This window comes from Cavia porcellus, unplaced genomic scaffold, assembly GCF_034190915.1.
Source record: "Cavia porcellus strain 051 isolate PalLab524CR breed Dunkin Hartley unplaced genomic scaffold, mCavPor4.1 scaffold_1, whole genome shotgun sequence".
NCBI lineage: Eukaryota > Metazoa > Chordata > Mammalia > Rodentia > Caviidae > Cavia > Cavia porcellus.
Genome location: NW_026947484.1, coordinates 210283875 through 210309961, shown reverse-complemented (window position 1 = coordinate 210309961; position 26087 = coordinate 210283875). Strand labels below are relative to the sequence as shown.

Below are 26087 nucleotides of genomic sequence, written 5' to 3'. Positions count from 1 at the left end.
AAATGGAATGGCACGTGGAGGGGAGAGTGGGTGAGAGCTGGTCGTGTGAGTCCTGGACATAGAAATGGAGCCGGTACCTAAGCTTGCAGTCAAGGATAGGGTTGTTTGGAAGAGAAAACAAACAAAATTTTTAAAAGTTGAGAAAAAATAAAGGGGAGAGAAAGGTTTTTAGATGCATGGCTAGATTAGGGCTGGGAACTAGGAAAAGCAGACCATTCTTTTATTGCTTTGTGTACACCTGTCAGAAATGGCTTAACTGGGAATTTCCTGAGTTCTTAGTGATGAGAAGTGAAGAATTTGTAATGTAGTAAGGTAGGGAACATTGTACACAGAGGAGAAAAGATAGATGCATCATTTGGGTCACCTGGCTTCAGTGACCCAGCTTCAGCAGGGTCCCAAAAATGGGAGGTTGGAACAGCCTGTGACACAGGAATGCTAAGCTCCCTGTAACTTCAGGAGATGTGTCAAGTTGAGCTGCATAACCTAAGCCTATTGTGACAGTGAGGCTGCTGGTGATAGTTAACCTTTCTCGGACATTTGCTGGGTAGTAGGCACAGCCCAGAATGCTCTGCATGGACGGCATCACCAGTGGTCTTGCTTTGCCGAGGCACTGCTGGCTGGATTTTGTCTTAGACTGCATTCCCATGGGTGAGTGGCAACATGAATCCAAAAGCCAGACAGGCCTGAATATGAAGTCTGGCTTTATTATTGCCTAGCTGCATGACCAGGCAGTTAATGCTCATGACACTTGTTTATTTTAATAGAGATCATTGTACCCACCCTTTAAGATTTTGTGGAAATCATGGAGATACTATACGGCATAGTATAAATTTCCAGTGTTTCAAGAACCTATATTCTCCTTGTGTTCCTGGACTACATTTCTCAGCTAGTCTTGCTGTCAGGTTGTAGTCCTGTGAGAACAAAGCCTGTCCCATGGGGTGGACCGTGAGCGATGTGCTATCTCAGTGCTCTGTTTTCTCTGTCTCCCTTCCAGTTTTGGTTCTAAACTTGATCGAATGAAGGTGACAAAGTTGTGCTGTCCTGGGATTCTGAATAAAGTGTTGAGGAACTCCATCCTGGACTACTAGATGAGAAAGAAATACCTTTAGGTCCTGACCTTTTGGAGTTTATCATTATCATCGATCATGCTCCACTATCTAAAGTACAGAGTCTAACAGCTTTCATGGTTCTGGAGTTTGCTCAACAAATGCTCCCCTACAGAAGCAGGGTAAGTTTTGCACCTGGTGAAATGTGAGCACATCCAGGAGTGTTAAGAACATTCTTATAATCTGCTTAATTAGGAGTCATACAGGAATGCTGTTTGGCCAAAGAAAATAAACAATTTTTAAACAAATTTCTAGTCCCCAGTTGGTCTCATTCAGCCAGAGACTCTGTTTCCTGGTGACATGTTACTCACTGTCTGTGATGACATTTCCTGACTGCTTGTGGCGAGCACACCAGGTGATTAGTGATTAGTAGATTGCGGGCTCTTGGCTTCTTTTCTCCCTTTTCGATTATTTCATGAAAAAGAAAAAACAAAATAAAGCAAAATAAAAAAATTAAGCAAAATCTGCTGTCTGCCAGAAAAAACAGTTTAACCATGGGACTGCAGAGCACAATAGCATGCATGTCCTGTGGAGAGGACAAGTTAAGAAGGTTGAGCCTTCTGTTCCCTAAAGTCTTGAGATGCAGAGCTGCATGAGGGACCTTCATGTCCTGAATGTGCAGGAGAAGGCCTTTCATCCCTGGTCAGCCATTGGAGCTGTCTGATGTCATCTTCCTCTGTAGGGAGTTGCTGAGATCCAGTAGCCCTGACCACACTGTCTCTTCAGCCCTCTGTAGTTGGCCAGGCTGTCAACGATCGTGTGAATAATGCATGCCGTGCATCAGGAGAAAAGCAGAGTGCCATCATGGGGCTCACAATTGTTTTAGAGCCTCGCTGGAGTCCAGAGACTCAGGTTCTGGTCCTGACTCCGCCACTAATTAACTGCTATCTTTGAGTTAAATCAGTTACTTTCACTGGGCATTTACTCCTCAATTATCAAACAACACTATTGACCCAAATAGTCTCCAGGGTGCTTTCTAGCCCCAAAATTCTGTGGTTTTAATTACTCTCTGATTCTGTTATTAAAAGACCGCCAGCTACATCATGAGTAGCCCTCTTCCACAGCCTGTCTTTGTTTTTTTTTTTTTTTTTTTTTTTTTTTTTTTTTTTTTTTATTTAAGAGGAAAAAGAGAAAAACACAAAACAAACCAAAGCGGCGTAAGGGTACACGCAATACAGAACTACAAAACAAAACAAAACAAAACAAAACAAAAAACCATAACAGTAAGAAATTACCTGCTAGTAGATTACACACTATTTTCTTGAAAATAGTTCCTCAAATCACAGTATCAAAGAACACAAGGTGGACATTCAAACAGGGAGACTGCAAACAGCTGTGTTCAATGTTCCAAAAACATTGATAAAGTCAGCTATTTAACACCCCCAAACACACTTGCTGTTATATCCGTTAGAGCTCCTTTTCTTTTTTTTTTTCCCTCTCTTTTTTACAACAAAATTTACACATCTTGGATTTTATTACTCCTTAGTGCTTATTACTTTCTTTGGGGGGGGGGGAGAATACAGTCAAATATGGCAAAACAAAGCTGTCAGTCAATACCAAGGATAGACATAGCACATGGTGTAGAACAGAGTACAAGTTTATCAACAATGGTTATCAACGTTGTCCCTTGTTTCCTTAAAAAGAATTGTCTATCTTATTAGATATTATAAAGTTGGACAAAACAGTAGAGAACAAGACCAATAAAACTTAGGCATTGTAAACATTACAGGACTTCCAAAGAAGACAATAGTCAAACCAGAATGGGTATCTTAGTGAATCTTATTGTCTTCAAAGTAGTTGCCTATGTCTTCAAACTTGATACTATCATATAGAATGGAACAGAGTCTAATCAGTCAAAACAAGATCGTGGGAGTACTATAGGACTTCAAAACAAGTTAATAGGAAATCGAAAAGAGTTACTATTTATATATCCTAATTTTTTTGAATTTTTTCTTTAATTAAGACAAACATAAGAAATGACTAAATAATGGTGCAAGGGCCTGTTGTCTTCCCAAGGCACTGCAGCAACAGGTGGCCATAGGGCCCTTGTTTTGGTTCTTGGACAAAGCAAGAAAGACTCTGGCCTTAGCCATTAGGATCTTGAAGCCCACATATGTTTTTCTGTCATCTTAAAGAGGGCTGTGCTGGTAACTTCTGTAAGCCAATGTTGATTTCCTCCACGCTCCACATATATCCAGAGTCTCTTTATCAAAGAAACAAGGAGTGTATATATGTATGTATGTATGTATGTGTGTGTGTGTGTGTGTGTGAGAGAGAGAGAGAGAGAGAGAGAGAGAGAGAGAGAGAGACATTGCTTTTACCCCACAGCACCCCAAAACCTTTTTAATCATTCTCTTGGTTTTATTGAACCTTTTTGCAATCCGTGCCACACCTATGACATAACCCTCCTTCCCCACTGACTCTCCTCCTCCTTCCAGCCTGTTTTCACTGTGTAATTCATTATTACTCCATCTTTTATGCCCCTCCATCTTCCACCTCATTAACTCTTATTCTTGGCATGAAAGTGTTTCCTTCTGAGCCACAGTGAAGAACAAGGGCTCACATTTGACCACTTCTCAAGGGTGATTACATATCCTGAGCTTGGTACCCTGTGGATGGGAGCTGAATGACAGGTGATAACTGCAGGCTGGAAGTCCACAGTGCTGAGTACAGGAAACATAAACTTTTCCTTCATGCTTGAGCAGTAGGGCAGGAGGGAAACCCCATTCCAATATTAAAGCTTCACCATAGGGTTATTTCTCAGGGAGCCTTCCCTAACCTCCAGGATAAGGACATTTCCCCTCCTCTGTCTCCCTAGCACACTGCTTGTGGCTTTGCCTAGTATTTCACTACAGTTAGACTGCAGCAAGCCATGCTAGCTCCCTCTGTAGGCCCTAACTGCCTGACTGCAGCTGTCCACACACCCTTCGTGGTGCTGGGTCCTTGGGTCACATCTGGCAGCTTTTCCATTTTTAAAGAGTTGGAGGGAACATACGTTAACAGAGCTTTTGTATGTTCTGCACCGAATCTCAAATTCTCACACAGGCTACTTCTTCAGACGTATTCAAGAGAACATAGTTTTAACTATGCCTTCAAAAAGTTTCTACTGCAATAGCAAAGCACCTGTTCATCCTGCAATGTACAGTGATCAGCAAATATTTAAGTCTTCCTATAATCTTCCTTGAACACAGTGAATATTCAGTGAGTGAGAGTGGATACGCTGTATGAAAAAGGCAGAAATTGTTGCCTCATTTGTCAGAGAAAAAGGATCAGAATAGAAAGTGTAGGTGATTCACCCCAGACCACACAGCAAGATGAGGAGAGAACTCTGTGTTGGTGTCTGGTGACTACCAGCATCATGAATCTCATCTGATTTTCAGCTATGGATACCCATTATATGACTGATTATCCAAGATATATTTTGTTTCTCTACTTTTCCCCCTAAACATATAAGCACTGAGGGGTGGGAGGAATATTTTCCAACCAAATGCCTTTTTGGTAGAAATCTTAGGACCAATTTATTACATTAAATTCTGATTTAGATTTCAGAATTCATTTGAATATGTTAGTTTTACAATTTACATATTTAATTATGTTTTTTCTCTGTCACCAACCACAAGCAATTTTCCCCCTTTTAGGATCATTGTTTCTTTAAATGTAAGACTTAAGACACAGGAATTACCATAGCAACTTGCTTTCCAATTAGACCGCAATTGCTGACAATCAGTATGATTAGACAAGGTCAGTGGCTGTGTGAGCCTCACAATATTTAAAGAAAGCTGCAGAGGCTCAGGGACAACCAGAAAATGGGAAAATGATTGGAAATCTCTCCCCACAGTTGAGTGTAATTCCTTTATTACTCTCTGCCTGGATAGCCCAAAGATAAGTCTGTCAGTAGCAACAGTTTATAACCTGCCAAAGAGCGCCTGGGAACGGATGGGGAAAGATGTTCCACTGGAGTAGGCTTTTCTTTCTTTCAACCTCTGAATGCTGTGCATAAGTAAAGAGAGAAAAGCACCAATTTGAAAATGAGAATAAATAGCTGATGGGGGAGTAAATGAAAAGGCAAACACAGGAGAGCTGTTTTCAGCCTGGATACAGAAGAAGGGTACTTGAAAGGGATGGTGACCGCCAGACTTGGTGGCTGTGAGGTCCTGTGCAAGCTGGGGCTTTGGACGCCATCCCTTGCCACACCTTCCCCAATTCCAGGTGGGGAAAACTCACCTGTTGAACCTGTGGTAAACTTGCCAAATCCCTTTCCTCTCACCAAGAGTCTCTGTGATCATTAAGACACCATTAGTGTAAGGTAAGTAGTGTAGAAGACAATAGATGGAATCTAGTTTAGATTTTCCATTTACTTATTGGTAGTTTGGCCTGAGACAAGAGCCTTTCTCCAAATCTCATGTGCAAAGTGAATTAAAAACTCTATCTTATCTACTCGTGTGGTAAAAAATAAATGATGCTTGTGAAAGTGTTTGGTGACCTCCAAAGCACTCAACACATTTTTTTGATGATTATTACCGTTGTTATTGCTGTAATCCATTCCATCTCTGTGAGGAAAATGTTCTAAGACCTCCAATGGAGGTCTGAAGCTGTGGATGGCCCCAAACCTTACATATACTGTTGTTCTTCCTATACACATGCACCGAGAATAGAGTTTAATTTATAAATTAGATAGAATAAGAAACTAATGACAATGATTAATAATAAAATAGAATAATTAAAATAATATACTATAGTAATGCTTATGTAATGCTTTCTCTCCCTCTTGCTTTCTATCTCTCTTTTTTTCTCTGACAGTAGTTCATCTATAACCAAATAACTAATGGGTTGGTAATGTATACAGGGTGGATGCACTGACAGAGGGTTGGTTCATATCTTTGGAGGGACTGAGAAAGACCATATAAGATTTTATCATGCTACCCAGGATGACATGCAGTTTGAAACTTATGAATAATTTGTATGGGGAATTTTCCTCTAATATTCTCAGACCTCAGTAGATTTCAGCAATTGAAACCAAAGAAAATGAAACTACAGATAATTGGGGTGAGGGTGAACCCCATTATCCTTTGTGAAACCCCCATTCCCTGCTTTATTCTGCACTTCTTTTCCTTCTTTCCTCTATGCTTCTCCTCTAGACACTCACTTTTTAGATGAAACTCAGAACCAGCTTGATGAATTCACTCTGAGTTATTTCTGTAGACCTAACATTTCTCTGCCTTGGAAAAATAGAGGGGTGAGATACAGGGTGACATTCAATGCATAAAATGATTTTGGGAGAGAGGAGTGAATCATTGGGGATAAACCAGAGAAAGTGTTTTGTTTTAAAGTTTTTTCTTGTGGCAATGGTCTCTTGCTGTGACCCTTATACCATGTTGCAACTGGGGCTACTTCCTCAGCTCACACAAATGGCTACCCACTGTCACATCTGACGTGTCTCAGTGTGTTTAAGCATCAAGGCTGATTTTTATAGACTTCATACAAAGTGTAAGTCTTTTAGAATTAGGATGCTTGTGTCAAAGATAAATTGCTTTCCCCTATGCTGTTGAACACACAAATCACTGGAAATTATAGGAGAGGTAGGGGGACATCCAAGTGTTCTGTTTGATTTCATATTGTCTTGCACTATTAAAGGGGTGACAAAATAGATCAGGGACAGTGAAATCTTACATACATTGCCATTATGCCCAACTAGAGGACAAAGCTGTAGAGTGTGGCTCCTTGGTGAACTCTTCTTCCCTGACTTCCACCAGGAAAGTGTTTTGAATCAAGAGGTTTTCGTGGTTACATCTATATTGCCTTTACTCTTTTCGCACTAGGTACTCAATGTGCTATTTAAGACTCCAAAACTACCCTGATTTCTAATCCTCCACCAAAATTTATCTGTGAATTCTGTTGCAGAATTACAGTACAGTTCTAGATGAGAGGTCTAGAACTCTAGACCGATCTCAGAGGTCATTTATTTTGACTCTTTCAGGAATCTAAGCCCATGAGAAGACCCCTACTATCTCAAGAGAGTCACAGGTGCTGATGGTTTATATGTCACTATTTCTGGACAACAACTTTGCATTTTGGAAAAAGACTGCAGTTTTAAGCAAAGAGTAAGAAGAGGATTTCAAACACTGGCAGGCTATAGGAGAGCTCTTCAATTAAAGAAAGCTTTTAGATATGTATTCTTTAGATTGCAAGATGTCAAACATGATACCTTTTTCTTCTGGTGAACTTCACTAGCAAGTTCAAACATAGAAGTTTTTTTTTTGCAAAATTGAGTAGTGTTTCCTTTCTTCTGTCTCTCTCTCTATCCCCCTGCCCCTGTATGGGTAAATAGACATAGACACCATTTATGCTAGATTCTAATAGTAAGAATGATAGATACATGTACCATATATTTAGATTCTTTGCTGTGAACATGTATCCAAAATGTTTAGCCACGATTATCTGTTGTACATGAAAGCTCAATGAATATATTTATTGTTTATATTTCTCACCAGAACCATGTCCAGAAACTGTGAAGGAAGAAACAGTGGTTGATACTTTGCTGTTCAAAGAAATTCATTTGTTTCTCTTTGGGGTTTGAAATTTATTATTGCCAAAGGAGGATTAGACTTGTTACATTTAATCTCAATTTTATCATCTTGTCATTCTTTACGGTTTGCATTTGTTTGTTTGCCTTTAGTCCTCCACTTAAACATTATAAAATAGGCTTGGAATGTCCCCCAAAGCTTTATTCAAACAAAGCTGGCTGGAACTCTCACTAAAGAATCTTGCTACTCACTATCAGTTTAAAACAATCTTTGAAACTTCAGCTTATCAAAATCTGAGCACTAAATTTCATATTCTATTATGTTCTGAGAGTTCAGTTCCAGTGAGAGAGTCCACATTCTTTTTGATTCTTTTTCCAAAACACAAAGGCCTCTTAAATTTAAAACACTTGGAGCTCAGAAAACTGGAATAAATTTGATGCTAAGGATGCTGGCCTGAAGTCTATCTTAAAAGAAGAACAACAGTTGACAGAAACTCTTCTGTCTATTTTTAAAAAATTAACTTCACTTCAATGGTGCCTATGTGTAAATAGGTAAAGAGTGCTGATGGGTGCTGTGTGGAGAAGGTCTACTGTTGGGAAAATTGCCTTCTAACCTTATCTTTTCTACAAATAAGTTGCTGACCACGGGATGTACATTAAATGGATTTTAACTGGTTTTATTAGTTACACAAAGATAGTAATAGCTCTGTTATTTTCTGCGATGATCAGAGTATCAACTAACAGTGCTAAATAGATAAATGAACAGTAAGTAGGAAGTGATTTGAAAAGCTACATGTTTACGAAATGTATAATTTCTTTTTCTTTCTTTTTTTTTTTTTTTTTTTTTTTTTGGTGTCAGGAATTGAACTCATGACCTCATGTTTGCCAAGCAGGCACTTACACTGCTGAGCTAAACCCTTGGCCCTTACAAAGTGTATAATTTATGCAGGTAGAATGTCATTGCACGGCTGTGGTCCTGCAAAGGCAGTGTGAATTGTTCAGTTCTGGTCAGATTTGTTCTCATTTTCAAATCCATTATCCTATCCCACTTTCTCATCCTGCAGTTTGAAGATGTTTCTTCACCCTGTGGTTTAGATGGAGGACAGACTTTAATCTGTTTAGTTTCTGTTGATAGGTACATTCTTTTATATTAAGATTTTGTTTATATGGGGGCTTTGTATGCACATATATTTATATATAATATAAAGGCCCATACTATCCATATATACAGATATGTGTATTATATATATATATATCTGTATATATCTACATATCTGTATATCAGTATCAGTATATAAGGCATAGCCAGAACTAAAACTGGAAAAATACGTTGTTGGTGTCCTTAGCATCTTAATTCAACTTTCTTTTTTTGCCTAGACACTCAGTATCACCAGGCAGAAGGTGATCTGAACTCTAGACCTTATTAAAGTTCTGGTTACCTCTCCCTGGCATCTTTCTACTTAAAAGAGAGACAGAAAAGGGTGCTGCAGTATCACAGGGCATGGAGCAGTGACACACTGAGGTTTCTTACTGATGGAGAAGTGTGAGATGAGGACCCTCCCCGCTCCCTGTGGATGCATGGAAATGGCAGATAACATATGTCAGACATTAGAAAACACTTAGCCAATCCCAACATGGCTAGCAAATGAGTGCATTCCCAAGTCAGACCTAGGGGAAATTCTGGTTAGTGTAATGGGTAGATCTCGGAGCTTCAAATTCCGTATGACAGGATGCACTCAAGTTGCAGACTTCTTTGTTTGAGAAACTAGAGCTAAACTAACTGTACAAAGTCTAGAGTCAAAGAGCCTTCTTGCTAGTGCAGTGGGAATTTCTAAGCCAAGGAGAACAACTAAGGAGCAGCCCGGCCCAGGTAGAAATACTTACATGCAGTGTTTTATAATACTAGGCGAGAAGCACATGATTATACTGGATGAAAAATCTCAGCATCACTGTGTTCAGTGACCTCAACTTAAGAAACTAGTAAAAATACCATCATAAAAATGCTTGATGGTGGTTAATGGGAAACAGAATATTCCAGTCCTGAAAAATGAGATTCATATAAACGCACCCCATGCCTCTTAAGATGTGAAGGAGAGCAAATGCCATAGGCTATGCCAGGAAATGTCATCCCAGATCAGTGTTTATACCTCAGTAACTGGGGATTATTATAAGACAGCAAGAAGTATAAAATAATTTTTAAATGCTCAGAGATAAAGATATAAAAATCATAAGAGAAATAATGCAGTTTAAAAAAGATCTGAAAAAAATAATTATTGAGAATGACTCAAGAAGAAATGCTCAAGAATTATGGGGGAAATACTCAAACAATGATACAAGAAAATAGAAAACATAATTTAAATTGACATAAATGTAAAACAATAGAATATATAATCAAAATGAATGAAAGAATGACTCACAGCTCAAAAAATGACAAAATAAAAATAAGTGAAGAAATGTAGACGATAAGAAGTTCTAAGGTGTAATAGGAGGTCCAGAAGGAAAAACAAAAGAAAGACAGTGAACAATAAAATTCTTTTAGAATTGAGGGCAATTGCCTGTTTAAGGAGACCAGGACATCACAAGTGTAAAATGTAAACTATGCATAGAAACTATACACTACGGTAAGGAAAATAATCTTAAATCTATGAGATGAAGCACAGGTTGCCAAATTAGACTGATGGCCAACTTCAGACAAGCAACAATAGCAATCAAAAGGGAGGAGCAGTAATTGCCTAATGGAAATTAATATCCATCCAGATTTATAAACTCACCTAGTCTATTAATACTAGTTCAGAAGGGGGAGGAAGATATTCTTAGATTATAAGCAGTCAGGGCTGGGCACTCAAAGGAGCCAATGCAGAAGACCAGATACCTTGCAACAGTGGGGAGACAGACACTTCCACTGTGGGCCAGACATTAAGACAAAAGATAAAACAAATGCACCCAGGTACTTCCCAAGGATAAGCATCAGTAATTGTTATTCTAAGTATTTCTTTATCACTCTGAGGAAGACAGAAAGAGTCACTAACCCAACAACCACCTACAGGCAAAGGCCCTGTGCTGTACTCATGCCTGCTTGCTCCTTGACTGGCTTTACCATTTGTTCCCCATTTAATCAATTTTACCTGAGCAATTATAATCTTGTTGGTTGGCCATAGTTCTGTCCTACCTCATGTTCACCTTGCAAGTTCCATTTTTTCCACTTTAGACCTGCCTTGCTTCGTAGTTTTGATCTATACAAGTTCTCAGAAAAGACAGAGTCTTTGGCAACCCTCTCTGGACTTCTTTTGTCTATCTCAGACAGAAGCTTTCTTTCAGTCAATATATCTGCTCTTAACCTCCATTGTTCTTAAGATGTATTCTTTGATTTTAGAGAACACAAACTCGTACCAGATATCTAGAAAGTTGGGAACTCCCCCCTCCCCCATCGCAAAGACTGGAGAGAGCTTATAACTCATAGTTTTTTTAACGGAAAGGACACTAAAACAATTTTCTTAACAAGAACAAATAGAGCCTTGAAGAAATAAGTAGGGTTTAAAGAAAAATATCTCTGATGAATGACAGTAATCAAAATTGAATTGAACTGAATCATTATTCAATTAAATAAAGTTGGATGAATTTTAAAACAAGGTAGATAAAATATCAGGCAATTACACAAAAGACAGAGACCAGAGTTAAGCATGCTGAGTTTCCCATGTCATTCATATGCAGCAAAGAAATTCTGATGCACTAGAGAGTTTCATAAATCTGTTCTTTGTAATTGTAAAGTAACTCAAATAGAACATATAGCTTCAGAATAGTAGAGTGAAAAAAAAGAGGCTTAGATGAATTATAATGGTGGCTTTTCAAGCATTACCAGGAAAGGCTTTATTACTGTACATGTGTGCTGTGAACATGTATGAGCATGTGCTGGATACTGGATGTCTTTTGAATGCTCACAACTTGACTCAGTAAAATCTAAACACATTCCTAGATTGGCAATTTCCCAAAGTTATTTTGCTGAGGCAAGTCCAATTGCACATGCTCCTACAGTCAACGGAGTCTTTATCTCTGGAAAACCAGGCTGCAAGGCACCTCTAGGGACCCATTTATATCCTAGTTTTCTGGTCAGTTTTTGAAGGATCTCAAGGACTTCTTTATTCTTGTATTCTGTACACCCGACATCTTTTACATTGATTGTTGTGTAATGATTGCTAAGTCTACTGACTATAAAAACAAAGCCCCTTTCAGAGACGTTCCATCAGCAGCACCATCCAGGCTCAGCTGCTATGGAGGACGCAGACAACGCACAGGAAGGAAAATGGTACTGCGCTTTTTTTGTTGCCATTCCAAACTGATTAACAGAATTTTAACTTCCTCAAAAGCGTGTCTCTTCAGTGGTTTTATTTTGAGTTTGGCTTTTGGCTCAGATGAGAGTTGATACATTCCTTGTGGCCTCTGACTCTCCTCCAAACTGGTATTGGATTCACCCACTCAATCATGTGTGAACTCTGCTTTTCATGATCTAGGGCTGTTTGTACTCTTTTAGTACTTTAATGGCTAACATTTTACTTGAAAATATTTTCCCAGGATATCGTTGGGTGAAAAAATAGATTGTACATCAGTTCACATAATACCACTTAAATGTTTTTCTTTACAAATATGTGTAAACAGGAAAAAATTGTGGAGTCAAAATGTTAATCATAAAAAATATCACATCACAGAATTATTTAAAATTATTGTTTTTTAAAATATCTTTTGGAGTCTTGGCTACTTGTGGACTTTGGGCCCACCAGGAGGTGATCCCTGCCTGGAAAGCAGTGCCATGTGCCAGCTGCTGCCAGAGTGGGGACAGCCACCCCCAAGCCTTTCTGTGTGAGTCTGCACCATTCACAGACTGTGACAGCGAGAGAACCAGGGGCCTCATCAGGAGGGATCCCAGCCAGGAAGCCACACCATGTTCACTGTTTTGTTGTATTGGGTTTTACTCTCCTTTGTTTGTTTGATTATGTTAAATCTGCTGGCAGTCATGGTAGCCATTTTGGATTTACTAGTGGTTTGTTTTGAAGTCCTTTATTGCATTCACTGTTTTGGCTTTATTGTTTCTATTCTATTCAATTTTTACTGTGTCTGAAAGTGTTTGCAGCTATTTTGAAGACAACAAAAGGCATTATGGTAACTATTATTGGTTAACCTTACTATTGTAAGGTTTTAAAGTTCTGAATTAATTATACTGATTTATTTCTAATTGGTTTTATTGTGTTGTTTTCCTTGGTTTTATCCTCTTTAAAATAAAATAAAAAAGTAACTTTCGTATTTCTTGATTTGTTTCTTTCTACAGCAAGCATGTATCACTTTCATAACCATAAAATGTCCAATCTTAATTGTGAGATATAAAACAGTTTCCAAGAGCAGCTTTCCTGGATCCCCATCTCAGAGAAGTCAGTGTCTGGGAAGTTACACCTGGTGTTTGCTGGAGCAATACCCTCTGTAGTTTGGGGAACTACTGGGAAAACAAAGTTGCTACTGACTTGGTGTTTTCTATTCCACTGCAGTTGAGAAACTTTATCTTAGGAAAGGGCTGGTAAACTGTTACAGAGGTGGCCACTGAGATATTATCACCAGGGCAGAATCTGAGCATCTCGCGTGGGCTGCCTCCCTAGACCAAGACCAAGAGACTCAGCCTCTGTAGAAGAGGTGCTTCCTAGCCCCCTTCCCCAGAACTTACTATCTTATATCAGGTCCTTGATTTTTACAAAGACTTATTGCTTTTTCTCTGCCTTTGCTACAAGGTTCTAAACCCCAGAAGGGCAAGGATCTGTGTCTGTTCTGGTTCATGTTATTTCTGCAACACGTAGTACATGATGCATAAGGTGCTCTGTAAATATGTGTTGAAGGGAGGAATCAATGTGAAATGGTTGTCTGGGTGGAAGGCAGGAACTCTGGGGCAGGGGAATGGTGTGGGTTAACGAAAAGGTAAGAAAGGGACAGCCTGATGTGCGGGGTCTTGCCTACCTGACAGGGAAGCGTTCTTGGTAGTGAACAAGGTTAGTGGCTGGACTGGGAAAAGATGATAAATGGGGAGAGGGTGAAAGTAACACAAGGGACTCAAAAGTGTAAGCATGCTCAGGGGATGTGCTGAGAGCAACGCTGTATTTTCTGGCAAGGTCAGGGCTCTAGCACGATACATGGTGAAAGTCTCCTACCCTGCTTTACAGTGAAGTTAACGTGGACATTGGCACAGGATTTGGGACAGGTATGAGTTAGGGGCAGCTTCTTTTACTCCCTATCTCTGCTAAGACTATCTGAGTTGAACACTCAGGACTTAAAGGCTTTGCATCTGGAATTATTTGCAATTTTAATCACCTGACCATTCAGGACCCCAATATATGTGTTGAAATACAACCCTTAAGGAGACATGCATCTTTTTCTTCAGGTGTCTCTGAAGCTCTAATTAAATGAAATGGATCTGTACTCCATCCTTAGCTCTGATTTTTTCTTCATGCAGTACATTTGGGAGGCACACTGTGACTATGTATCTGGGCATTTTGGTGGTGCTCATTTGGGATGAATATGGATAGAAATGGAATTCACTCAATATAAAATGTTTGCATGCTACAATGAGCACACCTCTGCTGTTTCTGAAAAGAGACTGCATGCCTTTTTGCTTAGTCCAGCTTCCCGAGGATGACATGTCAGGGAGTTCTTCCTGCCATGCAGAAATCATGAATTACACTAGAAAATGGAAATTGTAATTAGGTTGGGCAGAACCGAGACCTTGTCTTCTTTCCAGATATTGGCATATCTGTTGTAAAGATTTTCAAGCTGCATGAAGAATTATTTCAGTCCTCGTGTTGTGTGATTGATGGCCCTGAAGGATTTTATTTTAACATGCCTAGATTATTCTGATGAAGACTCAAGATAAGGGCCACTGGGAAACATCACAATGGGACAGAAATGAAAGGGAATCTGAGGAGGTCTAGATCAGGAAATGTTGGGGTTTTTTTTGAGATTATTTTTTTGATAATGCTCCTTTGTTTTCATTTCATTGAGACGGTATCTCAGTGTCACTATATAGTTCAGATAGGCTTTGAACTCACTGTGTAGCCCAGGCTGGCCTTGAACTCAAGGTTATTTTCCTGCCTTAACCTCCCCAGTGCTGGAATCACAGGTGTATGCTACCACCGTTGGCCCTTCTGATATTTGGTAGGAGCTTCCCTCCCATCCCTGAATGGGACATTTATTTCTAGAAATTGAGGAAAAGAAAGCATGCAAAAGAAATGGTGCAATGATAGCAAATTAAAATACTATGGCCGTGATAACTCATTTTGGAAATATTTCAAAAGGTAAAGGAAAGGAAAGGGCACCCTCTTCCGTATCATAATTTGTACGTGGAGTCTAGTACTGGCGCCTTTGAAACTTCACCTTACCTATTTTTGCCTAGCGGACTGGTTCTGAGGTAATTAACCTGTGGCTCGGAGGTGGTGATCCTTGATTGTTTGGAATAAGCATGAGGTCAGACTGGACATTGATGAGCAATTGAGGAGATTTGGTGCTGAAGAAAGGATAACAGAACAAGATCAGAAAAATGCAGGACCTGAAAATGGGATCACGGGAGCTAAATGATATGCTTTATGTGGGATCAGAGGAAAGGTAGGAGATCAAATTCGCCAATGTTTTTAATAATGAGCTAAGAAAATCATTTCCATTACTACTTTATCCTCAATGCAGGATTGCCACAGAACTGTCACATCTGTTTTTATTACCATATCTTTTGAAGTCTTTCGAAGTCTTGCATTTAAGCGCACATTTGTGAATGCAAGAGCAGAGGTTTCTGTTTCTCATGGTTTTAAATGTGGAACTTTAAAGACACAAATTTATCTGTAAGGTTGGCCATTTCTGTACTCCAGAGGCAGGAGCAGGTTAGGGCCAAAGAGACAGAATTAATGAGCAAGTCTCCAGGACATAGCATATGTAGCTTAGTTAAATCTTGCCATTTTCATTGTTTAAATCGAGAATTGTCAAGAGAAAGAGATCAACTGTAATGTTATGGTACCCATGAACTCACTTACTAGACAGCCTGCTTTTATGTCTGACACTGACAGCAGCTTATGAAAAGAAAGGAAGAACATAATAGGTCCCAGAGCATTGCAAGAAGCATACGAAGGCCTTTCCAGCCTCCTATAACTGAGAGAAGCAGGCATGAGGACAGAGATATTCACCTAACTGTCTCCAAAGGAAATCAAGGAGCACCACTGTTGTTCTTCGAGTAGGAGCAAAGTATTTTCATTTCTGATGTCACTCCTTCCCACATTTGGGGAGGGCTGAGGAACGTTACTCTGTTCTCCCAAAAAAGACCTGCTTGTTGAAACCAAAGCCCTGGTGCACTAGGATTCCCAAGGCATGGCTCAGCTTGTATTCATATGCTTCTGATGGGTGGGAAAGGGAATGGCACTCATGTGTATTACTTACTCAGAGAATGCAACCCGCAAAAACAGAAAAATTGGGAAAACAAAATCACTGAAGTGGGTTTTCCTTGTGTTCTGATTTGACTATGTAATTAGGCTGAGATAAATGGATACATATAAATCTTCCACTTTTGTTCATTTTCTTAAATTCAGTCTAAAAGAGCCTTATGTGAAAAGCTGACATTCTTAACACTAGCTTTCCTACATAGGTCACACTTTTAGATGCCACACTAGACGGTCCATTCTATGAAGATCATTACAACATGAGTACATGAATAGTCACGCTCTTCACATCTTGCTACAGAATTATTGGTGGAGGAGAAGGGGAGCCAACACGATGGGGAATTCGTGTACAACGGCCTCACTGCATGGGGCTTCTTTCCTTCCGTTTCCTTTTGAGCTTTTAGAGTTCAGTGGGAGCCAAAGGACAAGCACCGAGGGATTATGTAGCCTTTTTAGGGAGACCCCAGGACCCCATTATGATTTTAACTGTTTTCACTAATGTCTACCATATAGAATGCTTTCACCTTTCCCCTTTGACTCTGGGAATCCCATGGTCTTCACTAAACCTTCTTTGGGTTTTCTAATGCCATTTCTCTGAACCACTTCAGCACCAAGAGCTTGGACAGCAACATTTAGCAGTGGCTTACTTTCTAGTTTGTGTTTTGTTTCACGTGAATTTCTGTTTCTATAACCACACAATACACTTCTTGAGTTAGGACTACATTCTATCTTTTTACTTCCTAATGATGAAAGGCTGAGTGGTATATGCAGGTATAGCTAGATTCATAAATGTAGTTTGGGAACTACTAATAAGAATGAATTTGAGAACCAAGAGATGTGCGATGCTTTCTGATTATACAAAGTCATGAACAGGTGGGGAGACTCATATTTCTAGTTGGCAAGGAGCACCTGCTCTGTTTATTATTATTTCCTCCAGAAACTTTCCAGACCTCCTATCTTCCCTCATTCTTTTTTATACATTACACTTAAATTGGAGGCATAATCTTGTTCACAAATGTGCCAAGCAGGAACATAGCAATGAACGCATGTTGCTGCTGTAAATTTGATGAATGGCTTGTGGAGGAAGAGCATTAGGTGGCAATCTCAGTCCAGTGATTAGCTCTGCTGGAATCTATGCAGAGCAACACAGGTTTCATTCTGCTCTAGACTTTCTGTGGGCACTATTTGGTGTCCAAGGGTGATACTGGGCCTTGGATGGAAAGAGGGGGCGCAAAGAAAGCTTCTTTGCTTCTTTCTAGAATTCCTCATTGCTTTTTCTCTACCAAACCACCCTCGGTCTAGCTCCTTACAATTCCAGTTATGTTTGACAAGGAAGAAACGCCACCTTGATTTGCACTTTCTCTCCAACCTTTGCCTACCTCAGACTTCCTGAACACAAATGTCTTTGTGTTCTTACCTGAAATATAGGTTTCCTGCCAAAGAGGAAGGGTTTGGATTCAATTTGCCCAGGTAAACTATATAACGGGTACATGCCTGAAACTTAAACGTTTTCAACTTTTCCAGGGTCAGGACAGGTTTCCAGAGCTTCAGCAGAGAATCTTTCAGAAACTACAACTGTACTTTCATAAGTGACTTAAATCCAAGGTCTGTTTTAGCTATTGTATGTGATCTAACTGAAAAACAGAAGAAAATATTTTGCATAATCTATCATTTGAGTAACAGCTATGAAGCATGTGTCTTTGCTTTTTTTTTTTTTTTTTTGTCTTTTTTGTTTTTATCGGTACCAGGGATCGAGCTCACGACTGCCTGCTTGCAAGGCAGGCGCTTATGCTGCTGAGCTAAATCTCCAGCCCCAAAGTATGTGTCTATGTGTATATCCCCCTTAATTGTTTCATTTATGTTTTATTAAGAGCTACATTGGCCCAGAGGCCACAAGCCACTTTTTCAGCTCCTAACACAGAATGTCACAGCTCCCAACACAGGGCCAGTGTTTTGTGGACTTTGTTGCTCACTGTGGTCCATGAACTAGTGATAATGCTACCACCTGAAAGCCACTTAGCATTGTGGGATCTCAGGTGCCCCCAGACCTACCCATCCAGCTCCACAATGCTGGCAGTTTATGTGCACATGAAGAGTTGAGGTGTCTTGATGGAGACTCTGAGCAGTAGCTCATGAAATTCGCACTGAGTGTAAAAGAAAAAATATCTTCTTATGCAGTGATGAGATTCTTTGCACCGACTAAGAAAATCTGGTTGAATCTATGTATCACCAGAATGTTAATTTCAAAGGGAAACACAGGAAAGTAGACAAAAGTAAGACAAAGTTAATAAGTCCATGTGACTTGGAAATTTTCTTTTAAAACATTGTGTTTTGCTGGGATAGCTTGAGCCAAATCTTAGTAATAAATGTATCTCATGGGAGCATTTCTCCTCAGAAAAGTCCGGTTTTGTATATAGAGATTTTTGCTACCTGGGTCAGATACCCATCCGCTTCAGGACTATCTTTCACCCCCACTGCTGAGCACTCAAAATGCTCTTGAAGTATGAGAATGGGGAGTGTGAGAGAGACTCAGTAAAAACACTTACACACATGAAGGCTATATACCTGGCATGAAAGTTCCATTTTCTTTGACTTGAGTTATCCTCCACCAACATGACTGTGAGACTCAGGATCTGGCTTCTCTTTGAAGCTTAGAGGTCATGAGTCAGAAACCAAGCATTACCTAGGTAAAGTGCACAGGATGTGATTTCAGAGGAAACCCACATCTGTGACTTAAACTTGAACCCACCGCCACAACATGAACTTTGTTGCTCACCTAAGAAAGAAATGGGTCCAAATGGGTCCAAATACTTGATTGATCTTCTGTTAAAGAGTTGATGTAGGAGTTTAAGGAGTTAATAGTATAAGAGGCATTTTGAAATCATAAAATAGCATACCCAAACAAAGATATTCACATTATTACTATAAATAATTAGGTAAGAACTCTAGGAATTTATGTTTATATATTTACAACTGCTCTCTGATAGAGATCAAAGTAACTACGCTTCTATATCCCAGCTTATCTGGGCTATACTTCTTGCATCCATAAATACCAGAGTAAATCTGGGTTCAAATCCTGGCTCTACCATTTATTAAATTTATTATGTTGGGAAATGTTGAGAATTCAATCTCTTTGTTGTAAAATAGATGATAATAAGATTATGATAATTAAGGAAATAATGTGTGTAAAGTGACAACATGTTCTGGAAAAACAATCATGCAATGAATGGCAGATGGTATTTTTATTATTATTTATTTTTTTGAGACAGGGTCTCGCTATGTGGTTCAAGTTGGCCTTAACTTGCTATGTAGCCCAGGCTGGCCTGGAATTTGTGGCAATGCTCCTGCATCAGCCTCCCAAGTGGTGGGGTTGCAGGCATGGGCCACTACACCTGTACCTGGGGTTGATCTTATTGTTAAATAGTACAACAATTTATTAAGAGCAGGTCCTGTGTCTCTTCATCTTTATTTCCCTTAATATCTAGCAGTGACTGGCACATAAGTGTCATCAAAACTTTTCCTCATATTAATAATACTAATTGTGTGACTGCAGAGAAATTTGTTGAATGACTGATTGATGCATGGTAATCCATGCATCCTTTAGTTTGTTTGGTTTCTCTGGTTGCTCAAGTAGCTCAGAGCAGGCACAGCAATGTAAGTACCAGTCAGAAGCAGTGGGCCCAGCTTACGGTAGCTCATCAGTTCCACAAGCCTCATCCTCACAGATGTGCGGGGAAGGATGGGAATGGCATCATTTCCTTGCAAACTCTCATAAATCACTTGATGGATTAGCTGGTGCCATTCATCCATCTGCACTTGTCCCCAGTGTGGGACTGAAGTCTATAAATCTCCTTTTAAAAGCCTCAACCAGTGAACTCTGATTTGGCTTTTTACTTCCTTGAAGTTAGTGTGGAACTTAATTTCAATGCAGGATGCTTTTTGTTGCTGTTGTTACAAAGGCCAGTGCTATAGCAAACTTACACCATCCTTTCTCCCAAAGCAAATGCCTAGTTTATTAAATAAAAAGTCTCATCTCAACTGTCTTACTTGATTGGACTAAGCAGTTAAGGTATCTGTAAAGGGAAGCAGGGGAGAAGATTTAAGGGAAGGTGTCAGGGTGTGTTTAAACACTTCAGCCTCCTTAGCTTGGATCTCAAAAGTGTTACCACCAATGTGATCACAGGGCTCAAATTTATACCCTTGGATACTGCAGTCGAAACAAAGAAGCCAGTTAAGATACAGGTTTTCACATTTTAAAGCAAATCTCCTTTGGCATATGTTCCACACTGACTGAAGTTCCTCTGTTGGTGATTCAATCAGATTTGAAATTACTCGCATTTTTAAAAGGCAAATTACTTTGAAGAAGTTGGTTTATGAGTTCCACAGACTTTTGGTGTCATCGAGTTCTTCAAATGTTTTTATCCTGACCCATATGAAGAATTTGTAACAGGACTGAAAAAACATGGAGAGCCAGATTCAGGAGAGGTGAAGCGATGAGTGTGTCAACTACTGCATTGTGACTGATCACCGCACAGCGTGTATGTGTACATCAAAATAGTACCTTAAACACACACACTGTTTATGTCAGTAAGGCTGGAAGAGGGTGATAATGATAGTAAAAAATGAAACGGTTTTCTTATAGGAAAAGGTGATGAGAGTGTTAGGGAAGGTTCAGGAAAGATCAGAGATAGAGCTGAGAAAGCGCTCACTGTGCCTGCCCTCACATTCCACCGTGCCAGGGGCTTTGTAGGTATACAAGAAGAGCACAGGGCAGATCAGTAGTCAGCACGGTTGGCTGAGTCACTGCTCCGGAATGGAGGGAATTGCCTTATTATTCACAGCTTACATTTGTATGCATTTTTGACTTTGTAAAAGCACCTCACACCCAACTGCAAATGATGTTTATAAAATATTTGGTATCAACAATTGCTAACTCTGTGCCTAAATTTTCTCCAAATCTCCTACCCAAGAGGAAAGCTAATATTCACTTCGTTTTTTACTCTTTTACTTTCCCTCTCTGCCTGTTTAGCTTCCGGAGTGGTCAGAACTATAAAAACACATCCCTGTCCATTTGACTTCTGCAGAGCCCAGCCAGGGCGAATCTGAGCACCGCAGGAAGGTTTATGCAGTGTAAGATTCACGTACTTTATTTTTTGGGGGGTACGCAGGGGGGCCATATTCCATTTGAGTCTTTTACTGTTTAAAGCATCTTACCAAGTCATAAACAGCCCAGATGGATGTGGTTATGACGGGCATGGGCTAAATGAGGAAATAAAAATAAATAGTTTGTGCATCGATTGGAGCTTACCTTTAGATTGCACCTTTTTATTTTAATATCACTCCATTAAAAAATAGCCAGAGTCCCCAGAGCAGACCCATGAGGATATTAATAACTTCAGTATTATGCTGCCTTAATTGTAACTTCTCTGGGCAGACACAAGCCCTGAGTTACTGGCAGGGAGGGGAAAAGGACCAGTTCATTTTCTGGCGTCTCCATGAGTGCGGAGAGTGTAACCCATTGGAAGCTCACCTTGTCAAGCAGGGTCAAAAGGGCAAGAGTGCCGAAGCAGAAATTATAAAAGAAAGAGAAGACGGCCTCGCTTGGCTGGTGATTAGAGAAATGGAAGATTGTGTTTGATGGCAAACTGGAAAAGCCTGGAACAGCCTCCATCAGATCTTGCTACCCGGGAGCCTTAGCTGCAGAATAAGAAGCCAGGAACCAGGACCATGTTGGAGAATCAAATGGCCGGGGTGGGGGTGGCGCTCTTATACATGGAGGATGTAAATGAGGGGAAATCTGTCAAGGCAGGGGCCATCTAGGACCCGTATTTTTATCTCTATAAGCTTGCTAGCTCACAAAAGAGCTCTTGCTTGTGTCCTTTCTATTTCTCTTTCAAGGCAAGTAAACTCCTTAAAGTGTAAGGGACTGAACTGTGGAGAGTTATAATAAGTTTAGGGTTGGGAGCATCTTTAAAATCATAGATCTCAGGAACTTTGTCCCTGCAGGCTAACCCCCTTATCCCAATATATGAAAGAAATTGATACAGAAACAAAACCAATCAAGTACGCAAAGAGTAAACAAAACAAAAACCCATGCACATCAATACAAAGTTAATACATTTTTCCCTTTCTGAGCTGAGCACCTCTTAAATGTCGCAGAGTTTATTTTAAGCATCAACCTAGAAACAGTTGAAAATAAAGATACTTAATGGAAACAGTAAAACCACATTAACACAAAAAGTGACAAGAAAATAGCTTTTTGTGTTCTTTGCTGAAGCAATAAATATAGCAAAATATTTGTTTTCAGAAATTTATGGAGAACAGGAAATGAGAAAAGAACTCTCCCTTTCTAGACACTAACTCATACTTGGCTTGGGTCAATAACTTATTTGGCCTAGCACTTGCATTTTCCAATTGCTAAGCTGATTTGCAAATTAGCTGCCAGTTCAGGTTGCAAACCATGGACTAAAGCTCCTTTCAGCAGACGCTTCCCCAAGAAAGGGCTTGGCAAACCCGAACTTGAAAGCAGAGAAACACCAAAAAGACATTTACTTCCTGCTACTGCTGGCCCAGTAGAAAATGATGCTAGGTTTTGGTTTCTGTAGGTTCCAAATGTTAAGGCCAAGAAGTCTTCTCTTCTAATTATCAATGACACCAAAAGAAAATTTAATCACCTTAGTAGTTCCCTGTCTAAGGGGGACTGTCTAAAGACCCTCTTTCACTCTTGCAGAATAACTCTGTAAGCCGGTAGATGCAAATCAAAAGGAAGCCTTGTGTAGTAGAAAGAATCAGACTATCTTGGGTTCAAATTCTAGCTTTTCCGCCTAAGTACCCTCTCACATGCATTAGGTGCTTGCCCTTTTGAATGTCAGCATCCTCCCTTGTAAAGTGGCAGTCCACTGATGATCTTCAGAGATGTCTCATGTGTGTTAGCAGTTTACTCTTTTTTTGTTACTATTAGTAGTCTATTGTATGCATTTGACACAATTTGTTTACTCATTTCTCTGCTAATTTTTTTTCCAGTTTTGGGCTATTATAAATATATCTCTTATGGACATTCTTGAAGAAAACTTTGTGTGGGCATATATTTTTATTTGTTAAATATGAGAAACAAAAATTATTTTCAAAAAAGGTTCTCCTATTTTACATGCTTACTAGAAATGTAAGCGTCCCAGTTCCTTGATAGCCTCATGAGTACTTCATATTACCGGGTTTTAACTGAGGTCATTCCTGTGGGTATAATGGTGCTTAAGGGCGCTTTTTCAGTTGCATTTCCCCAGTGACTAGAGAGGGCACCTTTTCACATCCCTACTGCCACTTTACGTCTTCTAGGAAGTGTCTCTTCCCCTCTTTTGCCTCATTTGACAGATATCTTTGCCTATCTCAAGGGCAATTTTTGATTTTTTTCTAAACATTTAAACTTTTAAATTTAAGCCTATGATTCTTTTGGAGTTAATTTTTGTGTTCATATTTTTCTCACCTATGGATACCCGGTTGATATGGCAACATTTGTTGACATGATTCTTCCTCTATTAAATTCTATAAAATGAATTCTTTCAAAATCCAAACAGTGAAGGAGTGTTCCCTAGCTCATTCTGTAACACTAGTAAAACAAAACCAAGTAAATTACAAAAAGTATATTAACATTCCTTTGAATACAGATACAAAAATCTTTTAAATATTAGTAAATAAAATTCTGTGTATGAGCAGTCTGTAATGAAAATGCAAATCAAATAATTTAATTTCATTGCTAAAAGCTTCCCATTTAATTCCCATCACACTATGAAATTCAGACTTGTCTCTCAGATCTGTAAGGTACAACCTTGACTTCTATTCACTTAACTCCTTAACTTAACAATCTTAACTTTCACTCCTGTTCACTTAACCTCATGTCCCACCAACCTCCTCTTTCTGGGTTTGCTCTAGTGACACCCTCTTCACACACTGTGCATGTTCATAAATATTCTTGGTACAAACTGGATTCAGACTATCATCTACCTAAGTGATTTTCAACTCTGGGTGTAAGTTAGAATCATCATATTCATTATATTCCCTCTTTGCAGTGTCTAACCAGAGTACACTGCCATCTCCGACCTGGCCAGAAACTTCTAGAATTCTTGTTTTATTTTAGAAGTTGGGACTCTACATTCCATTACTCAGGAAGACTGAGTCACAGAAGATTGGGTAAAAGGGACTTAAAGTCACCTATCAAGGAAGTGCTCAAGGAGCTGATTGGAACTCAAATTTTTTATCCCTGTTAGAGTTAGATGATTTGTTTTATTTTTATCTATACTGACTGGACTCAAAAAATTAAGTGTTGGAAGAACCTGCAACATATTTAGTGTGCTTGCAGTAATTCTTATTCAATAAGCCTCTTTCTTTAAAATTCCCACAGCTAAGTCAACCTTCCCCAGTGATCTGGCGATGCGGCTGGAGTGTCAGACTAGTGTTCTTACTTTTTATATGCAAATAAATCACTTGATTATATTTTTTGTCCTTATGTTATCATGAATATTTCAAAATGAATTTTATAAGGTTCACATTTATGGTTTGGGAGCTATTTCACATTTTGGCTCACTGCCGTCTAATCTGCATATACCATATCTCAGCTGATGTTGATTGGTCTCATTTACATATTCATCATGCTCCGATTTTCAAAGATATTTTGTTATAAACTGGCTTTTCTTCCCCCTCCAGCGTTATAATAGCACGGAGATGTGTTTTTAAATTGTACTCATTTCCATACATAATTTTTCTAGTTACCATAAATCACCACATTGTCACCTACTCTCCCACCCTGTTCAGTGTAATCTTCACACTTCATACCAAGCTGACATATGGCTCCGGAGTAATTAAAGACAATGTAAACAGTTTACAGTGCACTCTGCAAAGCCACTTCACATTGCAGAGAGTCTAATGATTTCCTTTTTTCCCTAGCAGGTCCCAAAGCAATGAAGAGTAAGGAGGTACCAGTTCATGCTGCTGGTGAAATCTGCAGTGCCCAGTTCATTCCTAATGGGGAAGTTCCCTGTCCCAGGCTCAACCAAAGAAACTCTTTCCCTGTTAATTTCTGATAGAATTAAAGGACAGCTGCATTATCAAAGGAGGAGGACTCGTGTTCAGGGTTGGGGTGCACTTTCAACAATTCTAACAGCAGAAAAAACCAGTCTCATTAATGGCTACGTTGTGCACACATGGAGATAATGTATTTAAGTCTAATTCCATGCAGATGAAGTATGTTCTATTCTAGAATATCTTTGCCCAGTGGTTACCCATTTATGTATGTGATAACTCCTAACAACTAGATTGAATTGTAAATTCCATGAGGACAAGAGGATATTTGTTTGTAACTCAGCATTGAATCGGCATCAGCTGAGAAGATAATGAGATTCATTATAACGCCCATTCTCGTTGACTTTTTATCTACTTTTGAAGACCTACAATGTCTCCAATGTTTTGGTTTTGTCGGTTTTGCTCTTTACTATTTTGTTCAATTGTATTATAACTAATGATATAGGCAATTCTATTAGAGATAGCGGGAGGCATTATGGTAACCTTTGATGATCACCTTGTATTATGTTTTTATATTATCTATTATGTCCACCCTTTTGACTTGACTGATTCTGTCCTGTTATGTCTCATTTGGTTTTACTCTCTTCCAAAAAAGCAGTAAGAACCGTGGGAGCAATGAAACCCAAAATGTGTAATAGTCATTGTACAAAAGAGAGGAAAAGAAAGTGCTCTAAACTATATAACTGCATGTATATTTAAGTGTATAAGATAGAAAACGATATCACAGAGTTTTATTGGATCATTGAACAGAACTGATTGCAGTATCATTGTTGGAATGTCCACTCTACAAGCTTTAATTTTGTGACTTGAACAATTATTTTTAAGATGGCAATATGTAATCCATTAACTAGTGATTTCCTACTGTTCATTTTTTTCTTCTGTAAATCTGTATAACTTGTACCCTTTCACTTTTTTTTCTTTTCTCCTTAAATTAAA

At 39.2% G+C, this 26087-nt stretch overlaps 1 protein-coding gene and 1 long non-coding RNA gene across 2 annotated transcripts in view; one reads left to right on the top strand and one right to left on the bottom strand.

Annotated features, from left to right (window-relative positions):
* Positions 1-26087, bottom strand: part of Fshr (follicle stimulating hormone receptor) — a 169168-nt gene that overhangs the window by 57744 nt on the left and 85337 nt on the right.
* LOC134474441 (uncharacterized) lies at positions 1002-26087 on the top strand. The gene is made up of 3 exons (XR_010045331.1): positions 1002-1228; positions 21109-21209; positions 25020-26087. It is a non-coding gene; the product is annotated as an uncharacterized LOC134474441 (long non-coding RNA).